Source organism: Apis cerana, linkage group LG10 (assembly GCF_029169275.1).
Source record: "Apis cerana isolate GH-2021 linkage group LG10, AcerK_1.0, whole genome shotgun sequence".
Lineage (NCBI taxonomy): Eukaryota > Metazoa > Arthropoda > Insecta > Hymenoptera > Apidae > Apis > Apis cerana.
The window spans coordinates 1,628,827-1,656,544 of record NC_083861.1 but is presented as its reverse complement, the minus strand read 5'-3'; the positions used below and the strand labels follow the sequence as shown (position 1 = coordinate 1,656,544).

Sequence of the window (27,718 nt, the reverse complement as noted above, 5' to 3'; positions counted from 1 at the left end):
GGCGGCGGCCATTTTCGAGCATTAGGCAGTGAGACGAGGAGGAAATTCGTTGGTGGAGATGATGGTTTAATTTGGGTAAAAATATGATACACATTTGTCGCAATTTTTGTACTTCCGGTTGAGACTGTTTGAAGATTAAAATGTTTGTACGTTTGTACGAAAGGAAATTCTTGGAAATGTTTGAAAGTTTGAATAAAGATTCTTCATTTCATATAATGTACAACTAGTATTTAATTTCTCAGAAAGATTTACATATAATACACGAATTAATCATTGATAATAACTCCTCTATATAATTAATTTCCTCCGTTTCCTCCAATTATTCGCTATCGCCTTACTTTTTTCAATCTCTCCCATCGCGATAACCTCGATTATTTTAAACTCAGCAATCGTTTATACGCTGACCCAATATTACAACAGCAACACTCTCCCGAACAAATTTCCATTCAAGAATCCACGAACATCTCACACACAATTTTATTACTCATCCATTCACATAAAAAGATATATCTCCGATCCAATTATTAATAAACGTCCGCCTAAACCACAATGTATGTATCATATTCACCGGAATCACCATCATCCATAAAAATGCTTCTTGTACTTTTTGCAGAATAATTCGATACACTGGGGGAATCGTTTTCCGCGGGCATCGTTCCCCCGTCAAACGAGACAAAGGCGTAATTATTGTGTCGGTATCGCGGCGACGATTAATGCGCGGCCTATCAATGGCCGACCGGCCAGGGAGAGAGGGGGAGAGATACGCGGCTTATTAATTAATTGCATTCACGGGCAAAAGGAGATGGGGTGGAGAGAGAGAGAGAGAGAGAGAGAGACAAAAGGAGGGCGCGAAATCGAGGCCCGATTATTGCAGTCGCGTCTCTCGCGATAGATCCTCGTTAGCGGCGTCTATGATCGGGCGTCAGAATTCGATCGGAAGGTTAACAAGCCGTCGCAAACAACGCCGTCAGAACGATCAGAACGCAATTTCAAGCGTTTATCGATTCGTAGAGGGCGAAATCGCGGCAATTCCTCGCTCCCTTCGTTCTCCCATCGACCAGACGAAACACGAAAGGGGTCGCGCGGTTGACAATCGTTCCTCTATTCATGAATTGCACAGGTCGATTCGACTGTGACCGTGAATTATCGATCGTTCTTCCAGTCATGAAGTAGGGGAGAGAGATTCTTCGGGCTCTTGCGAGCGTTGGTTTCTCGGTGTTTGTGCGGATGGTTCGATATATATATATATATATCTGGAAAAAGCATTACCCTCGAAGATATCGAAATATTTTCCATCTTTCATGATGTTTAGAAATGAATCATTTTCTTGATATTCTTCTTATATTCTGCGGTTTTAAATTATAGTTAATATGTTTATTAATTATACTATAATATTTTCATTTTCTATTGATTGATTTTATACTCTATATTTCTGCTATTTCTCAATCCTTTATTTTAGAAATTCTATTAGTAATATATTATATTTTATTCATATATTTTTAATTTGTTAGAAAATTCTTAGAATCAAGCAAGATTTAATAGAAGTGAAAATGAATTTAATTAGTTATGAATGGAATATTTATTATTTATTACAGGTTTAAATATTTATTATGGAATTAATGGAATTTTGATAAATGTAGGATAATATTTACTCATTAATGTGTATCATTAATTAAAGATGAAGCGCCTTCAGGACTATATATAATACGATACACGTTTAATAATAATAAAATTTAAATATATGACATTTAACAACAAGAAAAATTTATAATTTCATCGACAGTGAGAATATTCATTTCGATCGAAATATCATCACGATAAAAATAAAATACGTAACGATAGAGATAACTTGAAATTAAATAACAAAGCAATAACAAAGCAATGAAAAAGCCTACAATTTTTACAAAAATATCAATTATACGTTAAAGGTTACGAAAATTCATTAAGAAATTTTTACGAGCACATAACCTCGTTCCGAAATCGACTGTTAACGATTGATTAAATTTTCATTCATTAACTCCAATCCTGTGTATGAATGAACATAATGTTTTATTTACCAAGATAATTCCATGAACTAACTCCTCTGTATTTCAATCAATGATCAATGAACTCGAACGCTCCACATTCAACTTTTATAACCGTACATTTCCTACGAAGATCAGGAACCCCGAATAATCGTGGCAGGAAGGAATGCTGCAAGAATATTCTTTCTGCATATTGCGTGTATTTACGAGTATAAACTCGTAACTTCCCCTCTTTGCACGCGTTTCGCGTAAATCGGTGAAAACTTATAGCAAACGTCGCGATCCAGGCCACGTAATTCTGGTAAGCCGAATGTTTGCGAATTTCCGCTCGATGCCGCATCCACTTTACGATTATACGATCCGCCGGGGGTCGAGAGTCGTTCATCTGCTACCAGGCTACTTCCTTTCGCGTATTTTTCGAAACGGGAGCATCCGGTTTCCTCCGGGGAGCCGGCAATTTTATTCGTATTTCGTAAACCAGCAGTTTCTTGAGAATTATGGAGTGGACCGGTCGAAAGTTAAAATTGAACGTTATGGATACGCGATCGCGTGTCAGAAGACGACAAAAGATGAGACGTTTTCGAGTTTTTATCGTCATCGTGTTTTTTTCAGTCATCGTGGATCGCTAAATTGGAAAGGTTGAGAGATTCATGGAACGATTGCACGATTGTGGAGGACAATTGGGTAATTTTTCTTCGAGGTCGATATAAGTGAAATAAAGGTTGACATATGTTACTGTTGATCGTGTTTCTTACAATATAATGTATTATGTTTTAAGTGTCAAAAGGAATTATTACTCGTTTTTAAACACATGGCGAGGATAATAAAAAACCCGAAAACTGTTTTTCTAAATAACACCGTCGAGAATTATTTCCTTTCCAATGATAATATCAACACTTTTTAGTCGGATGAAACATTTTGAACAAACTAAAAATAATAATAATAAACGTTTTAGATAAACCATTTTCGATCAATCGAGTATGGAATCGATAAAAATACACCGACAATTATCTATTCGTTCTTTCCTTGCTCGTATTATACAATTCAATTATCTATCGAGCAATATGCAGTTTTCGATTTAAATTTCCATTTCACAAAATTCTCTGTAAGCGGAACTGGCGATAAGCAACAAGTAAATCGTCAGAGAGAACTTTCGCAGAATTTTTTCCAATTGCTATGCAACACCGAAACTCTCGACTCGAAATCACCGACACGAGAATCGCTTTATCCGCGGGCCACGGTGACTTAATTTGAATAGCAATAACGAGAGACGGCTGGAAGGCAAGTGGAGCGTAAGAACGGTCTCGGAGGAAACAGTTTCACTGGATGCCGCGGCTTTTTAAATAGTTTTTCCAGGGGACCTTTAAGCCGTGGCCCAGCGGGAGTTCGGCTTGCCAGATAAGCGACCGCCTCCTAATTTCGAAGCTTTTCGAAATGCTCTGTCAACCGTGACTACTTCTGCGTATATTAAAAGAAATCACCCGTTACATGCAAAAAAAAGAAAAAAAAATATATATATACGTGTAGAAGCACGTATAAAATTCTCCTCGACTGAAAAATCGACGTAACAGGAGAACACTTGAACCGCCAATCGCTCGTCACAGTTCGTTAGAGAAATATTCGTCCAATTTCCACGGCCTCGTTCAAATTTTAATTAAACCTTGGCCACGTTCTAATAAATTAAATTGCTCTCTAATAAAAATCTACCGTCGGGACTCACTTGCAAAACTTAGATCCAAAAAGAGGAAAGGAAAATCTCAGAACTTGGTTTCCCCGAGGAAAATCCACCTTGCACCTTGGAGGAACACACAAAATGTTCAATGTTTCCAAAACCACTGTTTCCACGCAAGTGACACAAGTGAAAAAAAAAAAAAAGAAAAAGAAGAAGCCCACTGCACTGACACTGATCGATTGGCAACGATCAAAGCTGAAACCTCAAGATCGAGTTCACCTGGCGTCGAGTATCGAGGCAAGAAGAGGTTCCCTTCTTCCGAAGTTCACCCTTCCACTCCTATCCTTCCTCCAATCTCTTTCCTTCGAGACACCGTGGTAATCTCTCTCCTCGCTCTCGAAAACTATCTACCTCCGTCACTTTCGTACCAGATACAGTTAATTCGACGGAACGGTGCGCGATTCGCGTATTCCATTCGATCCCCGCACATCTCACGGGTAAAGCGGTGCACGCCACCGGACGCGTTGCCACCCTTAACGAGGGAACGAACACCGAGAGCCCCAACGCGCGCGGCTCATTTCGGCCAACTGACTCCGAGCGCAGAAACCTCGGGGCCCTTCGCCTCTTGGGCTCCTCCGCTGCTCGCTCAGAGTGGTGGTGGAGACGCCGTCGACTGTGGTGGTGGTGGTGGTGGAGAGCCGCGGTGGTGGTGGCAGTAGCGGCGGAGAGACGAGCCGTGCGCTCGAGCCGGCCACGTTGGTGGGAGCGCGCGCGGATGCTGGAGAGCCTCGACGAGCCAACCGTGCTGAGTGTCGCGCGAACTGCCGAGAGAAACGGATCGACGCTTCTGGGCGGAGTGAATGTTGGCCTCGTATGTATGAGTTTTATGGGGGTTCGTGGGTGGGGATAATGAGAATGTTTGTTGGAAGGGGGAGGGGAGATTTCGTGATTCACTGTTTTTTGGATGATTGGAGGTTGAGGAGATGATCGTGTTGATTTTGTGGGGGTGCGTTGATTTCGATTTTGCATTTGCTCGAAATGTTTTGAGATTTTCGAAATGTAAGGATTGTGAGAATTAAAGTTCATTTTCATTTTCGTGACTTTTCTTGTTTCTTGGAGAAAATAAATTGAATTCTAATCTTTAAATCCAAAGTAGAAAGTATACTTTTTAATTTGAATTGAAAGTTTGAGAAAGCATAGAAAATTTATTAATTATAATGTAAAGATGTATTGTGATTTTGAGGAATAAAAGAGAATTAATTTTGTGAAATTTGTGAAATTTCGTTTCATATTAAATACGATACGTTGAATAAATAAAATGGGCGTACGTGCGTGGATATTTAATTTTAATATTGTGTATATATATATATATATATATATATATATATATATATATATATATATTATTAAATTTTATAATTACTTAAACGTTCCGAATATATTAATATCGCTCTTCTTTGTACTAAACACGAAGTTAATATAATACCGTGGCTGCATTTAAATTACAAGACGTGTAGGTTTATTATGACTCCATATAATGAACGGCTTGACGTTTTGATTTAAATAATTACTGTATATCGAATTAATATTATGATCCTGAAATAAGAACAGGTTATTCCATTCTGTTAGAGAACGAGCACACGATATCCAATATTAATACCGATATCGCTTAATACTAAATACTACACTATAACTGAAACTATCATTTCGTTTCTACGAATCTCACTTAATACTCCAAGCTATATAAACTTCGAGCAGACAAAAAAAAAAAATTCGAAATTCGAATGTGAAAAAAAGCTGCACAATTTCATCGTCTCCCATTAAAAGGGCAACTCAACTTAAAAGATGTACGACGTTCGTTTCCTGTTGAACGGCGCGGGGGGATCACCGGTTCACGATCGAGCACCGGGGACCTTTAATAAAAAAAAAAGGGTTCAGGAAATCAAAAACGTTCTTCCTCACCGCTGCCGCGTTATCGATGCATAAATTTGTTTTTTATCCCCCAAATAAATACAGCCGCCAAATTTACGATCTTTGCCATTTCCCGTGACTCTGCTGCCCTCTTTAAACCAGGTCGTCCAGTCCTTCCCATTTCGCCTTCTCGTCCCTCTCTGATCCGCACATCGAATTGGGCAGAGCGTTCGTCGCAACGCTAACATTCGCCCAGCGTAAATAAATATTGACCGGCGTGGTAGGCACCGCAAACAAATCCATTAATAACAGGAATTTAACCCCCCGTTGCGGAGGTACGCGAACGAGCGTATTTAGCCGGCGTGGCGCACCAATTGTATCCTCTTGCCGCTCGAAATCGGCGTTGTCGATATCAATTTATATCTGCGGGTAGATATCCGCCGGTAGATTCACCGGGTTACGCTAGAATAATTTAATAACACGCATGGTACACGGGGGTGGATACTCTGTTGCAATCCTGATGCATCATTTCTACACAAACACACATATACATACGCACACACGCTCGCAGATTCTTCGCGTGATCCCTGATCGAGGTTTGTCTAGCGTCGTTCAACAGTAGACTCGTGATAGCCGATTGATCGGCGGATTTGTAGAGGGGGTGAGAAAGAGAACGGTGAATGGGAGGAGAACGGTGACGCGCAATTAGCTGAGACTGTAATCAAATATAGCCGGATAGTTAATATCGACGGATACGATTTCGAGACAGAGCTTGCTGTCTCGTTAGTAGCGTGGCAAACACACGATGTAACCTTTTCTTCCCTTCGATGAATGATGAGGGGATTGGTGGAGGGGGATTGATTGATTGGGTGATTGAGGCGCGAGAGCTTAAGTTAACGTATTATATTTTTCGTATTCTTTTTTAGTCTTTTTGTAGCGCAATATATGTTTATTAATGTCTTGTTTAATGCATTTATTGCGTCTATTTAATACATATAATATAAAAGTATAAAATTTGAATATATATAAATCTATTAGAAATTTCCATTTTAAATTAAATTAAATTCTAATATAAACAATATTCTAATGATAAAATTTTACAAAACAATATGTATTTTTTTTTCCTTATTCCTAATATACAGATTTATTGAATTATAATTATTGAATTTTAAATAATTATTGATTATCCTCTATTGTGAGTATAACACATTTCTGCGATATTTAAATCCACTTTTATCAAATTATAATATATCTTCCTCGATATATATTCTCAAATAAACGAAGAGAAGGACAAAAAAGATGAATTCCTTTGACATCAATGAACTCTTCGATATCATCACGTATCCCAAACGACGTATGTCTTTATTACGTATTTATTAACCGCTACTACTTCATAGACAATGGAGTGAGGAATCGGCTTGACGAAAATTCCACCCTTCCTACTTCAAGGCCTATTCCACCGTGAAAACTCGGCCCAGTGGAAGATGATCGTCTCGTAATCCTATATAAACACGGTTATTTTTATCCCATTACAGGGCGGTTCCGTAACGGCCTGTAGAACACGGGGCCTGCATAATGCCACGCTGTGCGTGTACACGACCGCTTCTAAGGGCCGCCGACGGGTAGGGATGACCGCAGGATCCCGAGGGGTGCCACACCCCCTCTTCTGCCATGGTACCGTCGATGCAGAAGCACCCAGCGGGGGTCACCCGGTGCATGATACAGCCCTTCCAGGCCCCTGTCCTGGGTCCACACCGGTCACATTCCCCACAGGAATCGGAGTTTTTCTCCGTGGATGAAAGGAAATGGTGAGCAGGTCGATTTTTGATGAAGTTTATTTATTTATATTATTTTATATTACAATGGCTTTTTATTATATCGAGGAAAAGGAGATTTCTCGATACGTAAATTTTGGAATTTTCTTATCTGTGGAGGAAATGTAGTGTAAGGAAAATATGTACATTATCGTTCCGGAATATTTATTGAGTAGGGATTGTTTCCGCTTGAACGAGAATTTGGTTTATTTCGGTGATATTTTGGGTGGGAAATTTAACAAAGATATTAGCTGTGGAAAGAAGAAAAGATAAATTGAACGTTCGTTATTTGTAATTTTGTTTGATCTGTCAGAGATGATCAATTAAATATTTCTTCATCAACAAGTAGTAAGTATATATATGTATATATTTAGTATCTGCAACAATATAATACAATGAAAATGCATCAACACAATTAGAAATAAACGTAATAAAACTACTCTTTATTAATAAATACGAATAGTTTTAGTTTTAATAAGCATTACATCTTCATCCTTGTTCTCGTTTGAATTAGGGACTCCATAAACAACTAGCCATTGTATTTTTGTTTACCCACGTATTGTGATTCCTTTCGGTTTATTTTCGTGCCTTCCGCTAAATTTCCTCGTTGTTTCCCCTGTGTCATCAATGAGGGCTTCTTTGATGTTCTCCAAATCGTTCCTCAAGTGTCCGTGGATCTCGAAACGAGATGCGGGTCCAGCAGCGTCGAACACGTGTCGTGCACGTCCACGAAATTCCACACGAAGCATGTGACGCGATCGGGCACAGAACAGAAGCTCGTTTTCGAATCTCAATGGCGCTAACGACTTGCCTCCTCACGTACTCTTGCGAACGAACAAAGATTCCTGGTCTGAAGTTTTGTCAGAAGGGAAGAAATCTGCTCGCCAAGAATCCGCTTCTTGAAGGAATTGCATGAAAAAGAAGGGAAACGTTCCTGCCTTCCACGTTTTTCAACGAGCACACCTTTCCAGAATCAGTTCAGCCCGCGATTTTTCCACGAGAGGCTTCCAGAGTGCTCGTTTTTGTAAGTTGCTTCCCTTAAGAGGGAAATCTTGTAAGGGAAATCTTGTTCCGTTTCACCAGGATACCGCCAGGAACTTGAGAACGCAACCCTCCTGGTCGTTCCATCGTTTCTTAACCAGCGAACTTCTACGATTGAATCGTTACTGGAAGGTGATTTTTTTATCAGAATTGAGATTGAGAAATTATTGAATCGAATTAAAATTTATCGAGATTGAAAGAAAAGAATTGAAATATATTTTAAAATTTAGAAATTAGAAAAAAAAGATGTGTTATATCATTTTTCAAAATCAAAAAATCAATATGAATTTTTATTAGAAATGGAAGATCTAAAAATTATTAAATTAAATAAAAACCGTATTGTTAATCATAAAAAGAGGATAAAATTTGATTTGATGTTTAAAATTTATCAAAGTGAATTTACTTAATAAATTTTTATTAGAAAAAAGAAAATGGAAAATACGTAATCACGAAATTGAATTAAAATTCAAAGGACAAAAGAATTCTGGGAATGGAAGATCTTTTGGGAAAATAAATGTTTGACGAACAGGTAGATGTTCTCAGTCCTTCGAGAAATAAAAGACAAACAGGTAGATTTATATATTTTCTTAAGGCGACCACAAATTATTTTAGACCCGTTTCGATTACTCTTTCGACAATATCTTAAAGTAAAGATTTTTTTACACCGAAATATTTCCCATCAACCATTTCTGTGTCCGGATCCTTTCCCCGGATATCTCGTTCCACTCGAAAGGAAAGCAAATCACTCCGCTTGGAGATCAAAGTGGCCGATTTTCTGCGGAGAGATAGCCTTAATTGACAGACCGCGTAAGCGATAACCTCTCTAACCTGTCCCAAAAGGATCCAAATTCCTTTTCTAAAATTCGAGAATTCGAAACGCATTGCGATTCACGAGTTGCCTCCCCAACCCAAATCGAAACCGGTCGACGAAGTTTGATTTCGCAGAGACAAACGATCGATCAAGCGGGGACAAGAAACGAAGCTTGAAGCTCGAGGAAAAAAGAATCCTCGACGCGAGTCACCACGCGAGACAAAATTGCGGGCTCGCATCGAGGAAATCGATGTATATACGAGGGAGTATTTTTTTTTCTTCTTTTTTACGCGAGTTGTCAGCGGGTCCATTAATTTTCCTGGGGAAAAATCGACGCTGCCTGTCTAGAGTTACGACGCGAGCCTTCCTCGAGAGGAGTCCACCGGTGAAATCCGAGCCTGTCCCATTTCTTGTAAGGAGGAGGGGAGGGGAGACACGCGAGGGCGGATTAAAAAGGGAAAAAGGAGAGAATGGAAGATGGAAGAAAAGAATAGAAGAAAAAAAGAAATGAAAAAAGAAAAGAGAGAAAGGAACTGGACGTGGAGGAGCTCGGTTGTCTCGAGGGCTTCCTCGAGATATCAAAAGAAGGAGGGAAGACGAATATTTCTCGTTGGAAATTGTGGAAAAGGGAGAAAATGGAACGTGTTATTTTATTCTGAGCGAACAAAGAGATGAAATGTGAATTGCATGGCTAATTTAACGAGATATTTGGATCTTGGTATGTTGATTATATTTATTCGAAGTGTGTCACTGTTACGGTGCAAAAGAGTCGTGAAATGGGATAAATATATCTTAAACTTCAAATGGAGACAGTGATGAATATGTTGAAACTACGAAGAATTGAAGAAAGGAACGTTTAAAGACATTATTAATCTTCTTTGCTATGCTCGATGATTTATTTTATTTCGTTGTAAATATTTCGTTGTAAAATATCTTTATTTCGTTATGAAAATTGTTTAATAATTAATTATTAATTAAAGATATTAACCAGAATTATCAGGAAATATTCGACTGGTAAAATTATTTATTTTAACTCATTGGTAATTGTGAAACTTACTTTAAAGATGATAGAAAAATATTGCCAAATTTCGATTAACATCAATTAACATTAATTATCTTTCAAAATTATCTTTCCTGATAAATTTTTTGTCTTGAAAGGAATATTAATTACTCGCCGACAATAAATCGAATGGAATCGATTCTCATACGTGGAGAAGAGCACAGTCATCTTTCACGGGGGAACAAATTCGAAATATTCGAAGATAGATCCTGAAGACCTCAGGGAATCGACTCCTTTATCTCTCGGCCCGAATCTCCATCGTCCTCTTTGGTCCTAAAACAAATGAATCCACTCGAAGACGGGACTGGACGAACAGGTAAGCAAAGTCGAGAGCCCATTGACCGTTCGAGAGAACCTGTCTCTCTTTCTCGAGACGACTTTGGTTTCAGCTTGCTAATAGTTCTTAATGGAATCGATAACTCGTAGGAAAAATCTGAAAAAAATAAAAGTCGGTATAAAAGTTGATATAAATTCGAGATACGAGTTCGTCCTTCATTATCGTCTCTTCGATCCTTCCTCATATTCCCACAATGTGCAAAGGCGAACAAAGATATCGACTTCGATTTAAATTTCTTGCTTTCCCTTCATCGTCGTTTCGATCTCTTTTCTATCTTTTTTTATTTTTTTTTTACGGCTTCCGTAGAGATCTTTACGATCGCTCGAAACGTTGCTTTTATGGGTAATAAGATTATTTTCGTTCGAATGAAACCGTCTTTCGACACTGAAAAACACGAAAACGCGTTACGACATTGCCTCGTTTTCGATTCGCCGTCGTTAAACGATGCCGTGATTCTCTACTTATCCTTTGAGATTAGCTCGGATAATATATATGCGTTTAATTCTATTTTGGTAGAATGGTTTTGGCAACTAATTTATATGGCTGTATTTTATGAATATTATATACCAGTCTGTTTGGAATCTTCTTTATTATTCCAAAGATTGAGGATTTCTTCAAAACGTTTTAAAATCTAAGAAAAATATGATAAGTAACTAATTTATATAATCATCTTTAATAGATGCTGTCTTCACTTTTGAAGTGATCCTTTTCTCCTCGAAGTTTACTTTACGAATAAAGAATTTCTTTAAAATCATCTTTCTAAAAGAATTTTAGGTGACTAATTTATAGAAAGAGCTATCTTTTGTTGAAAATGTCTTCCAATATTTTGAAGGCTTAGAACATTTCTTCTTTCACCACACTCTGTTTAGAAAGAAAGAATTTTTTTAAAATCGTTTAAAACCAAATTTATTCAAATTTATTTTATCCTTCTATACATATGTATATTTAACTCCATCTTTAAAGAATTGGATGATTAACTGAATCAGAATTATTTTCTAACATTTTTGAAAACTCTGTCAAAATAATTCAAATCGATCTATTCATAAGATCAAAATTCTTTCCAAATATTTCAACAATTACTAAGCAAAATTATTTTCATATCAGTATTCAAAGTCTTATTTGTTTGAATCAAATTCTTTTTATAAGATCCAAATTTCCTCCATTCTTATTATATTTCTCTTCATCGATGATTAATTAATCAAAATTTCTCAACTTGAGATAATTTTCTTTTTCAAATTTTGTACAAAAAAAAGAATAATGAAGTTAAAACAATATCTCTTTTCCGATATTGATGATTTTTAAATATCTTGTACAACATTCTAAACAATTTTTTATAAATAATGGACGATTGATCTTAATTTTTGAAATATTTGCAAAAAAAGATTTACAACTATTTACATAGAATTTTATCTATACTCATATTCGTGATAAAGTATACACCAGTATCGATTATTCATATTATTATTTTTAATAAATATCTTAAAAATTAAAGTCCATCATACTTTCTCAAAAAAAAAAAAAGAGAGAGAACTGCTTGAAAACAATTTAAAACCAGATCGATCACAAAACTCACCCATTCATTCTACACTTCCCTTCACCGTCCATTATTATACACATACCCGATAAAGACAAACGCATCGGCGAGTCAGCAGGAAGGACTCGTTATTCCCGTTCGGTGGAATCGCGTTGAATAGCCGCACGGGCACAGCCTTGGGCTCCCATTGAAATGCGGAGGAACGCGTTCGCGGGGTGGCTGTGCATTCACGATTGCATAAGTGGTGCAACGGGCGCATAAAGCCTGTTGCGCGGCCGCGTATCCCGCAGCGGGAGAGATCGGCCGAGTGCCTACTCGAGTTACTCGCCACTCGTTCACAATTGTGTCACCCCGCTGCTGCCAACCCGCCGTCCTGTGTATCGCGAGCAACGGATTCGCAAACGGTCGTGTAATGAACGCGCGACTAGCTATTCCTTTTCTCTCTCTCTCTCATTTTCTTCGAAATCAACCGGCTGTGGCGCACACCCTAATTTTCCAGGTCGTTATTGTGCGCCTCGATACGAGTCGGCACGATCGCCGCGGGGAAACCGTGTGTCCCGCGATGGTTTAGAATTTTTCAGAGAAAGAGAGAGAGAGAGAGTCGAGTGGAACGAGCATATGGCGAATATTCGAGAGGCGAGTCGAATCGGTTAGTTTGCGAGCTCGGTGGATGCGGTTTGTGAAACGCGACAATCCGGAAGGTGATTTCGTATTGCGAAATTGTATTGAAGAGAGAAAGAGGGGAGGGTTCGAGACAAGCCTTTTGTTCCTTTCTTTTAATCCTCTCTGCTACCGTTTGAATCGAAATAGGTTTGGTGTACAGGTTGGGATTGTTTAATGTGAAAAAAATATGCATAAAAAATGAAATATTTCGTTTAATCGATTGGTTCTCTGTTGGCAGGAAAAATTTTGCTATTTAATTTGTTGTAATTTGAATTTTTATGTTTTTAAAAATATTTCAAATGAATTTTTTTCACGGGAAATAATTTATGCGTATTTTAAAATTTATATTATACTTGTGAATAATTTAAAAAAAACTCTTTAAAAGTATTCATTCGTTGATTATAGAAATTCTTTTTTAAGGAAATATCGTTTAATGTTTCTTTATTTTTTTAAATATAGCTTTGTAGTAATATGAAATAAAGCAAAATTTTTAATTTTAAAATGTTTAGTTTTTAATATTTTGTCACTCTGCGAAAAAACTTTTTTTAGGAAATGATTTTAGTCAAAGAAATTTTTCGATAAAAATATTATTATACAATTATATAACCAATTATTCTCTATATAAAAACTTTCAATAAAATTATAATTTTTGGATATATATATATATAATAAATTTTCTTATAAATATAAAATATAAATCGATTATATATTTTGTAATTGTTAAATATAGGGTGATTAAATTTATTCGATTTTCCTATATCTATAATCGAATAATTACATTTGGAAATTCATTAAATTCTTTTTTAATTTAACCAATTAAATTAATTAATTAAAACATCCTATACATATATCAAAATTCGACGTTAAAAGTACGAGGATAATAATGTGAAATTCATCATTTTGAGAGCTTTAATAGCATTAATTAGAAACAATAACTATATCTAAAAACTATATCTAAAATTAAATATTATCAGAAATTATTATTCGAAATTTATATTATATTTTACGAATATAGAAAAATTTAATGAATAACATCCATTTGAATATTCCGTTTTGCAAGCTCTCTTTAATTTTCTACGAGTAACCCTTTACGAGTTTCTAGGCCAGTCCGGAAACTCGAAATTCGCAATGCGGATTTCGAATCGACCGGTAGGTCAAACCAGGCGAAACTCGACCAGGGACTCGACCCAGATCCTGTGCGTTAAAACTGCATCACAATCAACCAGGATCCGTGAAACGTGAAACATCGGGTACTCGAAAATTCAGCGTCGCTTCGTTTTCGAGCCATATGCGTTATATATATATATACCCAGCAGCCACCAATGACGTCCCTCCCCATTGTACTCGACACAACAATACGAATAAAAATAATTTCCCGGAGGCAGAAACGTCGCCCGGGTATTAGCTCGCTAATGAAACGTGAGTTGGAGAGCTTAGGTCTCCGTGGTGTCGCGTTTCCGGAAGGGGAAGGGGAGGGGGGATCGGTCTACCTTTCGAATGGAAGCTCGGGGTTACGAAAGGAGGACGGAGAACATGTGCAAAGAAGGAAAAACGAGGAAAGAGGAAAGGGAATTGGAAGGGAGAAACCCGATCAATTTATTTATTAAACGTTTTTCGTGCCTTTGTCGGGGGAGGGGGAGGGGTCTGTTGCGTTCCCACGGGAAATACGAGGCGCTTAAAAGAGAGAGTGTTGCCGAATCCAGCGCGGGAGGGAATCGCCACGATTCCGACAGGATACCGAAGGATCAACGAAGGTAGCCTCCCTTAATGGAATCACGACCTAGTACGCGTTGATCCGTAGTGGAAAGAAACGAGCAACTCACCTCGTCGCGAGATACATTGAATTTTTTCTCCGTCTCTCCACGTGGATAAATATATATATATATATACACGTATTTTTCTCTTTTTTTCTTCTTTTTCCCCTCCCTCACCTTCATCTAAAGCGTGTCGTGTCCTTGGGAACACGAGATCACACTGGAAGGTGGGGATGGAAAAAAGATACGGGGATAAACGGGCGACGAGAGTGGAGAAGAGCCCGTTCGATTCTTTCTTCTCTCCGGAGGAGACAGCGGTTCGCCATTAGCGCAATCTAATCGGCGGGCTCCCTTAATAACAGGTTGCTTCCCGAGCAGTTCTGCCAGGGAAGAAGAAAATGAGGAACGCGGTCGAGAAAAAGAGAATTGGGAAGGGGGACAAGAGGGGACATCGCGGGCTGAAATTCATTCGGTTTCTCGGTATATATATATATAGTATATATACTATATACTACTATATATACTTGTGGACGAAGGAAGAGGATCCTCTGTAATCTCACGGAACCGGGGCTCAATTAATGCCTAACGACAAAACCGCGGATAGGAGAGAGGAGGATAGAGATGGCCTTGAGGGATTGCCGCGTGGGATCTGGACACTCTTCCGCAAGAAGAATGCGCCGGTTCGGTAGATACCGCTAATTGTGAAGGCATCCTCGAGCCGCAAAATTGCCAGGCACGCGTTCCAAGAATGCGCGTCGAATGACGTTTCCTTCCTTCCTTCCTTTCTTTTCTTCTCATCCGGATTGTTGTAAGGAACGTTCGCTCTGGCCGAGAAGGCCTGCCTTCCTTTCTTCCGGCAAGTCGAAAGAGGCTTTCTTTCTTTTCCCCGCAGGAATCGCGGCAAGGATCTCTTTTCCGTTTCTCAAAAAGAACAGGGAGATAGAGTTGAAGTTTTCAGGGATCAAAAGTAAAGTATTACGTTGTTTGAGAATGACCTTTTTGTTTGATGTTGAAGATACTGAGATGCGGCAGAGATGGATTTTATTCTAACAAATTGGTAAAATGGCGTATTACTGGAAGAATCTCCCGTACCTATATACGTATAAAATATCCAAAAAGTATTAAACAGAGCAGATTGAAATAGTATACGAATTATTATATTGAACAAATTTAAAAGAATCCTGTTTCTCAAATTTTGTATGGATCCAGGGACGAAAAGATGAAAATTAAACGAAAGGATCCGACCACACCCTCCCTCCTCTCGATGGATATAAAATTGCAATCGTTTGATCCTTTGGATTCATCGTCACATCAAACGGGGAATCTGTTGCTTCATTCCTTCACGGAAACCCACGAAACTCTGTCATTATACCGGAGACAGAGGCAGAAGGAGGACCACTCTAACCAACGAATACACGCACACAGCGAAGATTCATCGTGGAAATCGTGTAAGGTAGAAACGCCTCGTTTCGGAATTACAAACGGCGCAAAAGTGGCAGCGGGGAAAAGGTGGAGTTCTCTCTATTTGGCCTTTCTCCTCTCCTTTCTTTCGATATATACCAATACAGATAAAGGCCACGGGAGGAAAGAACGAGAGGGATAATTCGCCTTCTAGGCGGGATGCAATCTGGCAGATTGTGGGGCACCGAAATTGCCGGGTTAGAGGAACGTCTAGGACTCGTCGCCCGCTTTCAGAAAACCAACGTGCCATTAGAGGTCGAAGAAGAGCGGTCTTGTTCTCCCTGCTCGCTTCGATACTCGTCTCGATGGATATAATATCGAGTCACAGGCGAATAATGCCGCGGCACACGAGGGTGTGCCCTCGTGAGACAAAGGAGGAAGCCTCCTTTTGTTTCCATGGCCACCATGGAATGCGAGCATCATCTTGTGCTTCCTTGATCTTTGCTCGTACACCTTGGCTTTTCGTTCTTCTTCTTACTCGTATTTTCTTGCCACGAGAAAGGCTTCGAGGGATTAAAATCGTGATACAGGCGTGAACTTCCTTTCAGAGATTTAGACGAATCGAAACAATGAATTAATGAAATCAGAGACATCCCTTAAGTGTTTTTTAATACTTGCATAAAAATTGGATATCCTTCGATATCCATCGATTTTTAAAATTGCTTGTTTGTTTAAAATTAATAAAATTGTTTGTTCGTTTAAAATTTTTATTAATTTCTCCTTTCTCTCCTTTCTCCAATTATATAACGCCACAAATATAAAGATACCCATTATTCGTTACGATAATATTTACAGGAAGCACGTACAAGCGATCGTTTCTTCTTCATTTCCCAAATAAAGTGTACAAAATTATTCCACAGAATTTTTTTAATCACCGCATGTGTTCTAAAGGCATGCATAAGCACCTTTCGAGACAATTTACGTATGTTCCCGCCATTGAGTTGGATCCTCATTCCAAGAAAATTTCGGTGCATAAATTCAAGCCGGCCGATTGAATCAGTTCGGGGGTGCACAATAAGAGGATATCCAGGTATGTAGCACGCGTGTTCCACGTCCTGACGACGCGTTATCGGCTCCATAAGGGAAAGCAATCGTAACTAACGAAACTCATTTAGCACGTTCCACTCGTTGAACAGTCTCATCGGACTGGTAATTAACATAATTAATATTCCGTCGACGAGTGGCTCCCATGGTCGAAAACAAGTCGCGTACCCTTTCGCCGGCGCAGCGTGTGGCTTTACCTGAAAATACCTGCACGAACTACACCAGAGGAAAGAACGCTGTCGAACGCTTCGTGGATGCCCCCTACTGTGAGCAGTCGTGATCGATAGCGGGCACAAAAGATCGGATTAATAGACGGATGGGGTTGCCACGGAAAGCAAGTCCTCACGAAGATGCTTCTTAGAGAGGGGTGGAAAGCATGCGGCTGGCGATGACCATTCAACTTTCTCAACTTATGAGCTTTTCGGCAAGATGGTCGAATTTGGAGGGTTTAAAAGGGCTTGGAAGATTGAACGATTTTAATGTAACGGTGAATGACTTGAATATTTTTTTCTTTCAGACAATGTAATGAAAAAAATAAATTAATGGCAGATTTGGAAAGAAGGAGACGAATAATTTTACATTGTCTCTGATGGAAAATCTTACGAGAAAATTAATTTATCTTGAAAAATCTGAATTTTTGTAAAACAATCTATTTCTCGAAAGAAAGTGTAAGAATATAACATCAATTTAAAAATTTTTACAATTTTTTTGTCTACAATATTATTTAGGAATATTATTTAGGAATATTTATTACAAAAGATATGAAAAAGTTAAATATTTTATACATTAAAATTTTCTTTACTACATATTATTATGCGAATCAAATTACATACAAAAAAAAACAAAAATAATATTGAAAATTTAAAATAAATTTAGAATTTATATATTCTACATACTAGTGTGTTTCATATAAAAAGATATTATTGTTTTAATATGATTAATTTATTAGGAAATAATATAATTTATTAGGAAAAAATTTCAATGTATTTCAATGTATGAAATTAAATATTTATTCTTTCAAAAAAGAATTATATATATTTCAGAAAATACAAACAATAAAAATTATCGTATATTTATTCGAATAATTATAATAAATTGTGTATGTACATATTCCCACGATATTCAAGACCCATTAGAATACACCTATCTTCAAAGCACATTCTCTCACAAATACACAATTCATAGAAACATATCATGATCTCTTAGCATAAATCCGACAATTTAAAAAAAAACTCTTTCTTCAAAAAACTTTGATATTAACATATTTGACAAAAATATCGCCCATTATCTGAACAAAAATTTTTATATTTCAAAAACAAGAAAAATTAATCAGATAATATTATTTGAAAACATTATAACTTATGTAATTAGTTATTAAAAATATATTTCAAATAATAATCATACACAGCTTGAAATATTAAAAAATAAAAGAAACTAATAAAAAACTGGAAAAGGCAAAAGGTAAGCGTACAAGAAGCAGATGTTTAAACACGAATAAATTGTCAAAAAAAAAAATTAAAGTGATAAAAAGATGACAACACAAAAAAAAATGGTAAAAAGTTAAGAAAAAGAAAGATAGATATCAGATAATAATAATAAAAAAATCCTTTTAAATTATGTTCTCCTGATACGAAGAATGATTCGTGTAAAATTTCATCCATTTGGTCTACAATTCCAAGAATTTGACGTCACTTCCAAGAAATTTAGAAATTCTAAGAATCGGGCCTCATTTCCAAGAATTTTAAAAATTCCGAGAATTCGACGTCATTTCCTGGAAAAATTTTTCGATCGACCTCCTATCGTATCATGTTCTCCTAATACAAAGTGGAATTTTTGGACAAAAATTTTTCTATCGTTCAGGGAATTCCGATCTTAGCCTTTTTTCTTGAATATCTCGCTTATTCTTCAGAATATTAAAAAATGCTTGGAATAAAAGTTGAATGGCTTCGAAAGGGCTACATTCTGGTGACCTCAGTTTTTTCGTAGGTGGACCCATAAAAAAGTTATCAACCAAAACTTTATTCCTTCAATTGGCAACATATATTTTTTAATAGCCCAATCTACGTGTCCGGACATTCTCTACAAAAATGTATAGGACCATAAATGGTAAAAAATCATTAGTTTAAAGGATATTTAATGAAAACTAATTATTTTCTATACTATGAGTTTTTTTCCATATATGCCTTAATACTTTTTTACAGAGAATGCAAAGATACACCAACTGGAATATTAAAAAGTGTACACTTCTATTTAAACAAACAACATTCACTCTTATAAATCCTTTACGCTTCTATGTATAAAAAAATAAATAACGGAGGGACGTTCCTTCCATGAAATGCTTCAACTTTTATTTGAAACATTTTTAATATTCCCAAAATAAGCGAGATATACCAGATAATATTAATCGGACACCGGGTGCATTATATTATGCAATTGGTCATTAAAAACGATCGATTCATACCCAATAATAAAAATACAGTGCTCAAAGTATTTTCGAATTTTTAAAAAATTTAAAAATGATAAAAACGATTAAAAATACGAGGAGATATGCGTACAAGCAGTAAAAATCTAAATATATATATAAATTGGAAGAAAGAATGCTTTAAAGCTCTAAAAAAATGGCTACGATAAGAGGAATGGTAAAAAGTGAGCAGGAGTACGGTAAATGTACGATAAATGTGAAAAACTCCTGTTAAATTATGTTCTCCTAGTAGAAAATCGAATTTTTGGCCAAAAGTATCGTTCTATTGTTCGAACATTCCGAAATTTCCAAGAATTTGACGTCACTTCCAAGAAATTTAGAAATTCTAAGAATCGGGCCTCATTTCCAAGAATTTTAAAAATTCCGAGAATTCGACGTCATTTCCTGGAAAAATTTTTCGATCGACCTCCTATCGTATCATGTTCTCCTAATACAAAGTGGAATTTTTGGACAAAAATTTTTCTATCGTTCAGGGAATTCCGATCTTAGCCTTTTTCTTGAATATCTCGCTTATTCTTCAGAATATTAAAAAATGCTTGGAATAAAAGTTGAATGGCTTCGAAAGGGCTACATTCTGGTGACCTCAGTTTTTTCGTAGGTGGACCCATAAAAAAGTTATCAACCAAAACTTTATTCCTTCAATTGGCAACATATATTTTTTAATAGCCCAATCTACGTGTCCGGACATTCTCTACAAAAATGTATAGGACCATAAATGGTAAAAAATCATTAGTTTAAAGGATATTTAATGAAAACTAATTATTTTCTATACTATGAGTTTTTTTCCATATATGCCTTAATACTTTTTTACAGAGAATGCAAAGATACACCAACTGGAATATTAAAAAGTGTACACTTCTATTTAAACAAACAACATTCACTCTTATAAATCCTTTACGCTTCTATGTATAAAAAAATAAATAACGGAGGGACGTTCCTTCCATGAAATGCTTCAACTTTTATTTGAAACATTTTTAATATTCCCAAAAATAAGCGAGATATACCAGATAATATTAATCGGACACCGGGTGCATTATATTATGCAATTGGTCATTAAAAACGATCGATTCATACCCAATAATAAAAATACAGTGCTCAAAGTATTTTCGAATTTTTAAAAAATTTAAAAAAATGATAAAAAACGATTAAAAATACGAGGAGATATGCGTACAAGCAGTAAAAATCTAAATATATATATAAATTGGAAGAAAGAATGCTTTAAAGCTCTAAAAAAATGGCTACGATAAGAGGAATGGTAAAAAAGTGAGCAGGAGTACGGTAAATGTACGATAAATGTGAAAAAACTCCTGTTAAATTATGTTCTCCTAGTAGAAAATCGAATTTTTGGCCAAAAGTATCGTTCTATTGTTCGAACATTCCGAAATTTCCAAGAATTTGACGTCACTTCCAAGAAATTTAGAAATTCTAAGAATCGGGCCTCATTTCCAAGAATTTTAAAAATTCCGAGAATTCGACGTCATTTCCTGGAAAAATTTTTCGATCGACCTCCTATCGTATCATGTTCTCCTAATACAAAGTGGAATTTTTGGACAAAAATTTTTCTATCGTTCAGGGAATTCCGATCTTAGCCTTTTTTCTTGAATATCTCGCTTATTCTTCAGAATATTAAAAAATGCTTGGAATAAAAGTTGAATGGCTTCGAAAGGGCTACATTCTGGTGACCTCAGTTTTTTCGTAGGTGGACCCATAAAAAGTTATCAACCAAAACTTTATTCCTTCAATTGGCAACATATATTTTTTAATAGCCCAATCTACGTGTCCGGACATTCTCTACAAAAATGTATAGGACCATAAATGGTAAAAAATCATTAGTTTAAAGGATATTTAATGAAAACTAATTATTTTCTATACTATGAGTTTTTTTCCATATATGCCTTAATACTTTTTTACAGAGAATGCAAAGATACACCAACTGGAATATTAAAAAGTGTACACTTCTATTTAAACAAACAACATTCACTCTTATAAATCCTTTACGCTTCTATGTATAAAAAATAAATAACGGAGGGACGTTCCTTCCATGAAATGCTTCAACTTTTATTTGAAACATTTTTAATATTCCCAAAAATAAGCGAGATATACCAGATAATATTAATCGGACACCGGGTGCATTATATTATGCAATTGGTCATTAAAAACGATCGATTCATACCCAATAATAAAAATACAGTGCTCAAAGTATTTTCGAATTTTTAAAAATTTAAAAAATGATAAAAACGATTAAAAATACGAGGAGATATGCGTACAAGCAGTAAAAATCTAAATATATATATAAATTGGAAGAAAGAATGCTTTAAAGCTCTAAAAAATGGCTACGATAAGAGGAATGGTAAAAAGTGAGCAGGAGTACGGTAAATGTACGATAAATGTGAAAAACTCCTGTTAAATTATGTTCTCCTAGTAGAAAATCGAATTTTTGGCCAAAAGTATCGTTCTATTGTTCGAACATTCCGAAATTTCCAAGAATTTGACGTCACTTCCAAGAAATTTAGAAATTCTAAGAATCGGGCCTCATTTCCAAGAATTTTAAAAATTCCGAGAATTCGACGTCATTTCCTGGAAAAATTTTTCGATCGACCTCCTATCGTATCATGTTCTCCTAATACAAAGTGGAATTTTTGGACAAAAATTTTTCTATCGTTCAGGGAATTCCGATCTTAGCCTTTTTCTTGAATATCTCGCTTATTCTTCAGAATATTAAAAAATGCTTGGAATAAAAGTTGAATGGCTTCGAAAGGGCTACATTCTGGTGACCTCAGTTTTTTCGTAGGTGGACCCATAAAAAAGTTATCAACCAAAACTTTATTCCTTCAATTGGCAACATATATTTTTTAATAGCCCAATCTACGTGTCCGGACATTCTCTACAAAAATGTATAGGACCATAAATGGTAAAAAATCATTAGTTTAAAGGATATTTAATGAAAACTAATTATTTTCTATACTATGAGTTTTTTTCCATATATGCCTTAATACTCTTTTACAGAGAATGCAAAGATACACCAACTGGAATATTAAAAAGTGTACACTTCTATTTAAACAAACAACATTCACTCTTATAAATCCTTTACGCTTCTATGTATAAAAAAATAAATAACGGAGGGACGTTCCTTCCATGAAATGCTTCAACTTTTATTTGAAACATTTTTTAATATTCCCAAAAATAAGCGAGATATACCAGATAATATTAATCGGACACCGGGTGCATTATATTATGCAATTGGTCATTAAAAACGATCGATTCATACCCAATAATAAAAATACAGTGCTCAAAGTATTTTCGAATTTTTAAAAATTTAAAAAATGATAAAAACGATTAAAAATACGAGGAGATATGCGTACAAGCAGTAAAAATCTAAATATATATATAAATTGGAAGAAAGAATGCTTTAAAGCTCTAAAAAATGGCTACGATAAGAGGAATGGTAAAAAGTGAGCAGGAGTACGGTAAATGTACGATAAATGTGAAAAAACTCCTGTTAAATTATGTTCTCCTAGTAGAAAATCGAATTTTTGGCCAAAAGTATCGTTCTATTGTTCGAACATTCCGAAATTTCCAAGAATTTGACGTCACTTCCAAGAAATTTAGAAATTCTAAGAATCGGGCCTCATTTCCAAGAATTTTAAAATTCCGAGAATTCGACGTCATTTCCTGGAAAAATTTTTCGATCGACCTCCTATCGTATCATGTTCTCCTAATACAAAGTGGAATTTTTGGACAAAAATTTTTCTATCGTTCAGGGAATTCCGATCTTAGCCTTTTTCTTGAATATCTCGCTTATTCTTCAGAATATTAAAAAATGCTTGGAATAAAAGTTGAATGGCTTCGAAAGGGCTACATTCTGGTGACCTCAGTTTTTTCGTAGGTGGACCCATAAAAAAGTTATCAACCAAAACTTTATTCCTTCAATTGGCAACATATATTTTTTAATAGCCCAATCTACGTGTCCGGACATTCTCTACAAAAATGTATAGGACCATAAATGGTAAAAAATCATTAGTTTAAAGGATATTTAATGAAAACTAATTATTTTCTATACTATGAGTTTTTTTCCATATATGCCTTAATACTCTTTTACAGAGAATGCAAAGATACACCAACTGGAATATTAAAAAGTGTACACTTCTATTTAAACAAACAACATTCACTCTTATAAATCCTTTACGCTTCTATGTATAAAAAATAAATAACGGAGGGACGTTCCTTCCATGAAATGCTTCAACTTTTATTTGAAACATTTTTTAATATTCCCAAAAATAAGCGAGATATACCAGATAATATTAATCGGACACCGGGTGCATTATATTATGCAATTGATCATTAAAAACGATCGATTCATACCCAATAATAAAAATACAGTGCTCAAAGTATTTTCGAATTTTTAAAAAATTTAAAAAAATGATAAAAACGATTAAAAATACGAGGAGATATGCGTACAAGCAGTAAAAATCTAAATATATATATAAATTGGAAGAAAGAATGCTTTAAAGCTCTAAAAAATGGCTACGATAAGAGGAATGGTAAAAAGTGAGCAGGAGTACGGTAAATGTACGATAAATGTGAAAAACTCCTGTTAAATTATGTTCTCCTAGTAGAAAATCGAATTTTTGGCCAAAAGTATCGTTCTATTGTTCGAACATTCCGAAATTTCCAAGAATTTGACGTCACTTCCAAGAAATTTAGAAATTCTAAGAATCGGGCCTCATTTCCAAGAATTTTAAAAATTCCGAGAATTCGACGTCATTTCCTGGAAAAATTTTTCGATCGACCTCCTATCGTATCATGTTCTCCTAATACAAAGTGGAATTTTTGGACAAAAATTTTTCTATCGTTCAGGGAATTCCGATCTTAGCCTTTTTCTTGAATATCTCGCTTATTCTTCAGAATATTAAAAAATGCTTGGAATAAAAGTTGAATGGCTTCGAAAGGGCTACATTCTGGTGACCTCAGTTTTTTCGTAGGTGGACCCATAAAAAAGTTATCAACCAAAACTTTATTCCTTCAATTGGCAACATATATTTTTAATAGCCCAATCTACGTGTCCGGACATTCTCTACAAAAATGTATAGGACCATAAATGGTAAAAAATCATTAGTTTAAAGGATATTTAATGAAAACTAATTATTTTCTATACTATGAGTTTTTTTCCATATATGCCTTAATACTTTTTTACAGAGAATGCAAAGATACACCAACTGGAATATTAAAAAGTGTACACTTCTATTTAAACAAACAACATTCACTCTTATAAATCCTTTACGCTTCTATGTATAAAAATAAATAACGGAGGGACGTTCCTTCCATGAAATGCTTCAACTTTTATTTGAAACATTTTTTAATATTCCCAAAAATAAGCGAGATATACCAGATAATATTAATCGGACACCGGGTGCATTATATTATGCAATTGATCATTAAAAACGATCGATTCATACCCAATAATAAAAATACAGTGCTCAAAGTATTTTCGAATTTTTAAAAAATTTAAAAAAATGATAAAAAACGATTAAAAATACGAGGAGATATGCGTACAAGCAGTAAAAATCTAAATATATATATAAATTGGAAGAAAGAATGCTTTAAAGCTCTAAAAAAATGGCTACGATAAGAGGAATGGTAAAAAAGTGAGCAGGAGTACGGTAAATGTACGATAAATGTGAAAAAACTCCTGTTAAATTATGTTCTCCTAGTAGAAAATCGAATTTTTGGCCAAAAGTATCGTTCTATTGTTCGAACATTCCGAAATTTCCAAGAATTTGACGTCACTTCCAAGAAATTTAGAAATTCTAAGAATCGGGCCTCATTTCCAAGAATTTTAAAAATTCCGAGAATTCGACGTCATTTCCTGGAAAAATTTTTCGATCGACCTCCTATCGTATCATGTTCTCCTAATACAAAGTGGAATTTTTGGACAAAAATTTTTCTATCGTTCAGGGAATTCCGATCTTAGCCTTTTTTCTTGAATATCTCGCTTATTCTTCAGAATATTAAAAATGCTTGGAATAAAAGTTGAATGGCTTCGAAAGGGCTACATTCTGGTGACCTCAGTTTTTTCGTAGGTGGACCCATAAAAAAGTTATCAACCAAAACTTTATTCCTTCAATTGGCAACATATATTTTTTAATAGCCCAATCTACGTGTACGGACATTCTCTACAAAAATGTATAGGACCATAAATGGTAAAAATCATTAGTTTAAAGGATATTTAATGAAAACTAATTATTTTCTATACTATGAGTTTTTTTCCATATATGCCTTAATACTTTTTTACAGAGAATGCAAAGATACACCAACTGGAATATTAAAAAGTGTACACTTCTATTTAAACAAACAACATTCACTCTTATAAATCCTTTACGCTTCTATGTATAAAAAAATAAATAACGGAGGGACGTTCCTTCCATGAAATGCTTCAACTTTTATTTGAAACATTTTTAATATTCCCAAAAATAAGCGAGATATACCAGATAATATTAATCGGACACCGGGTGCATTATATTATGCAATTGGTCATTAAAAACGATCGATTCATACCCAATAATAAAAATACAGTGCTCAAAGTATTTTCGAATTTTTAAAAAATTTAAAAATGATAAAAAACGATTAAAAATACGAGGAGATATGCGTACAAGCAGTAAAAATCTAAATATATATATAAATTGGAAGAAAGAATGCTTTAAAGCTCTAAAAAAATGGCTACGATAAGAGGAATGGTAAAAAGTGAGCAGGAGTACGGTAAATGTACGATAAATGTGAAAAAACTCCTGTTAAATTATGTTCTCCTAGTAGAAAATCGAATTTTTGGCCAAAAGTATCGTTCTATTGTTCGAACATTCCGAAATTTCCAAGAATTTGACGTCACTTCCAAGAAATTTAGAAATTCTAAGAATCGGGCCTCATTTCCAAGAATTTTAAAAATTCCGAGAATTCGACGTCATTTCCTGGAAAAATTTTTCGATCGACCTCCTATCGTATCATGTTCTCCTAATACAAAGTGGAATTTTTGGACAAAAATTTTTCTATCGTTCAGGAATTCCGATCTTAGCCTTTTTTCTTGAATATCTCGCTTATTCTTCAGAATATTAAAAATGCTTGGAATAAAAGTTGAATGGCTTCGAAAGGGCTACATTCTGGTGACCTCAGTTTTTCGTAGGTGGACCCATAAAAAAGTTATCAACCAAAACTTTATTCCTTCAATTGGCAACATATATTTTTTAATAGCCCAATCTACGTGTCCGGACATTCTCTACAAAAATGTATAGGACCATAAATGGTAAAAAATCATTAGTTTAAAGGATATTTAATGAAAACTAATTATTTTCTATACTATGAGTTTTTTTCCATATATGCCTTAATACTTTTTACAGAGAATGCAAAGATACACCAACTGGAATATTAAAAGTGTACACTTCTATTTAAACAAACAACATTCACTCTTATAAATCCTTTACGCTTCTATGTATAAAAAAATAAATAACGGAGGGACGTTCCTTCCATGAAATGCTTCAACTTTTATTTGAAACATTTTTTAATATTCCCAAAAATAAGCGAGATATACCAGATAATATTAATCGGACACCGGGTGCATTATATTATGCAATTGGTCATTAAAAACGATCGATTCATACCCAATAATAAAAATACAGTGCTCAAAGTATTTTCGAATTTTTAAAAAATTTAAAAAAATGATAAAAAACGATTAAAAATACGAGGAGATATGCGTACAAGCAGTAAAAATCTAAATATATATATAAATTGGAAGAAAGAATGCTTTAAAGCTCTAAAAAAATGGCTACGATAAGAGGAATGGTAAAAAAGTGAGCAGGAGTACGGTAAATGTACGATAAATGTGAAAAACTCCTGTTAAATTATGTTCTCCTAGTAGAAAATCGAATTTTTGGCCAAAAGTATCGTTCTATTGTTCGAACATTCCGAAATTTCCAAGAATTTGACGTCACTTCCAAGAAATTTAGAAATTCTAAGAATCGGGCCTCATTTCCAAGAATTTTAAAAATTCCGAGAATTCGACGTCATTTCCTGGAAAAATTTTTCGATCGACCTCCTATCGTATCATGTTCTCCTAATACAA

General features: G+C 35.3%; 1 protein-coding gene and 1 long non-coding RNA gene across 17 annotated transcripts in view; one reads left to right on the top strand and one right to left on the bottom strand.

The window, feature by feature from the left end:
• The window catches only part of LOC107996037 (netrin receptor UNC5C), a 48,355-nt gene extending 44,041 nt beyond the window's left edge, over positions 1 to 4,314 (bottom strand). For all 8 annotated transcript variants that reach the window (XM_062080025.1, XM_017053895.3, XM_062080028.1 and 5 more), the window contains exon 1: positions 3,745 to 4,314. The gene's annotated coding sequence lies outside the window, so the exon portion shown is untranslated. The remainder of the gene's footprint in view (positions 1 to 3,744) is intronic.
• A 74-nt stretch (positions 4,315 to 4,388) lies between these two features.
• LOC107996036 (uncharacterized) overlaps positions 4,389 to 27,718 on the top strand; it is a 227,934-nt gene continuing 204,604 nt past the window's right edge. For 2 of the 9 annotated variants that reach the window (XR_009831290.1, XR_009831285.1), the window contains exons 1-2: positions 4,409 to 4,567; positions 7,143 to 7,415. This is a non-coding gene — a long non-coding RNA (uncharacterized LOC107996036). Of the gene's footprint in view, positions 4,568 to 7,142; positions 7,416 to 10,431; positions 13,367 to 14,983; positions 16,787 to 27,718 lie in introns of those variants that run through there. The other 7 variants (XR_009831287.1, XR_009831286.1, XR_009831288.1 and 4 more) reach the window with 7 other exon arrangements.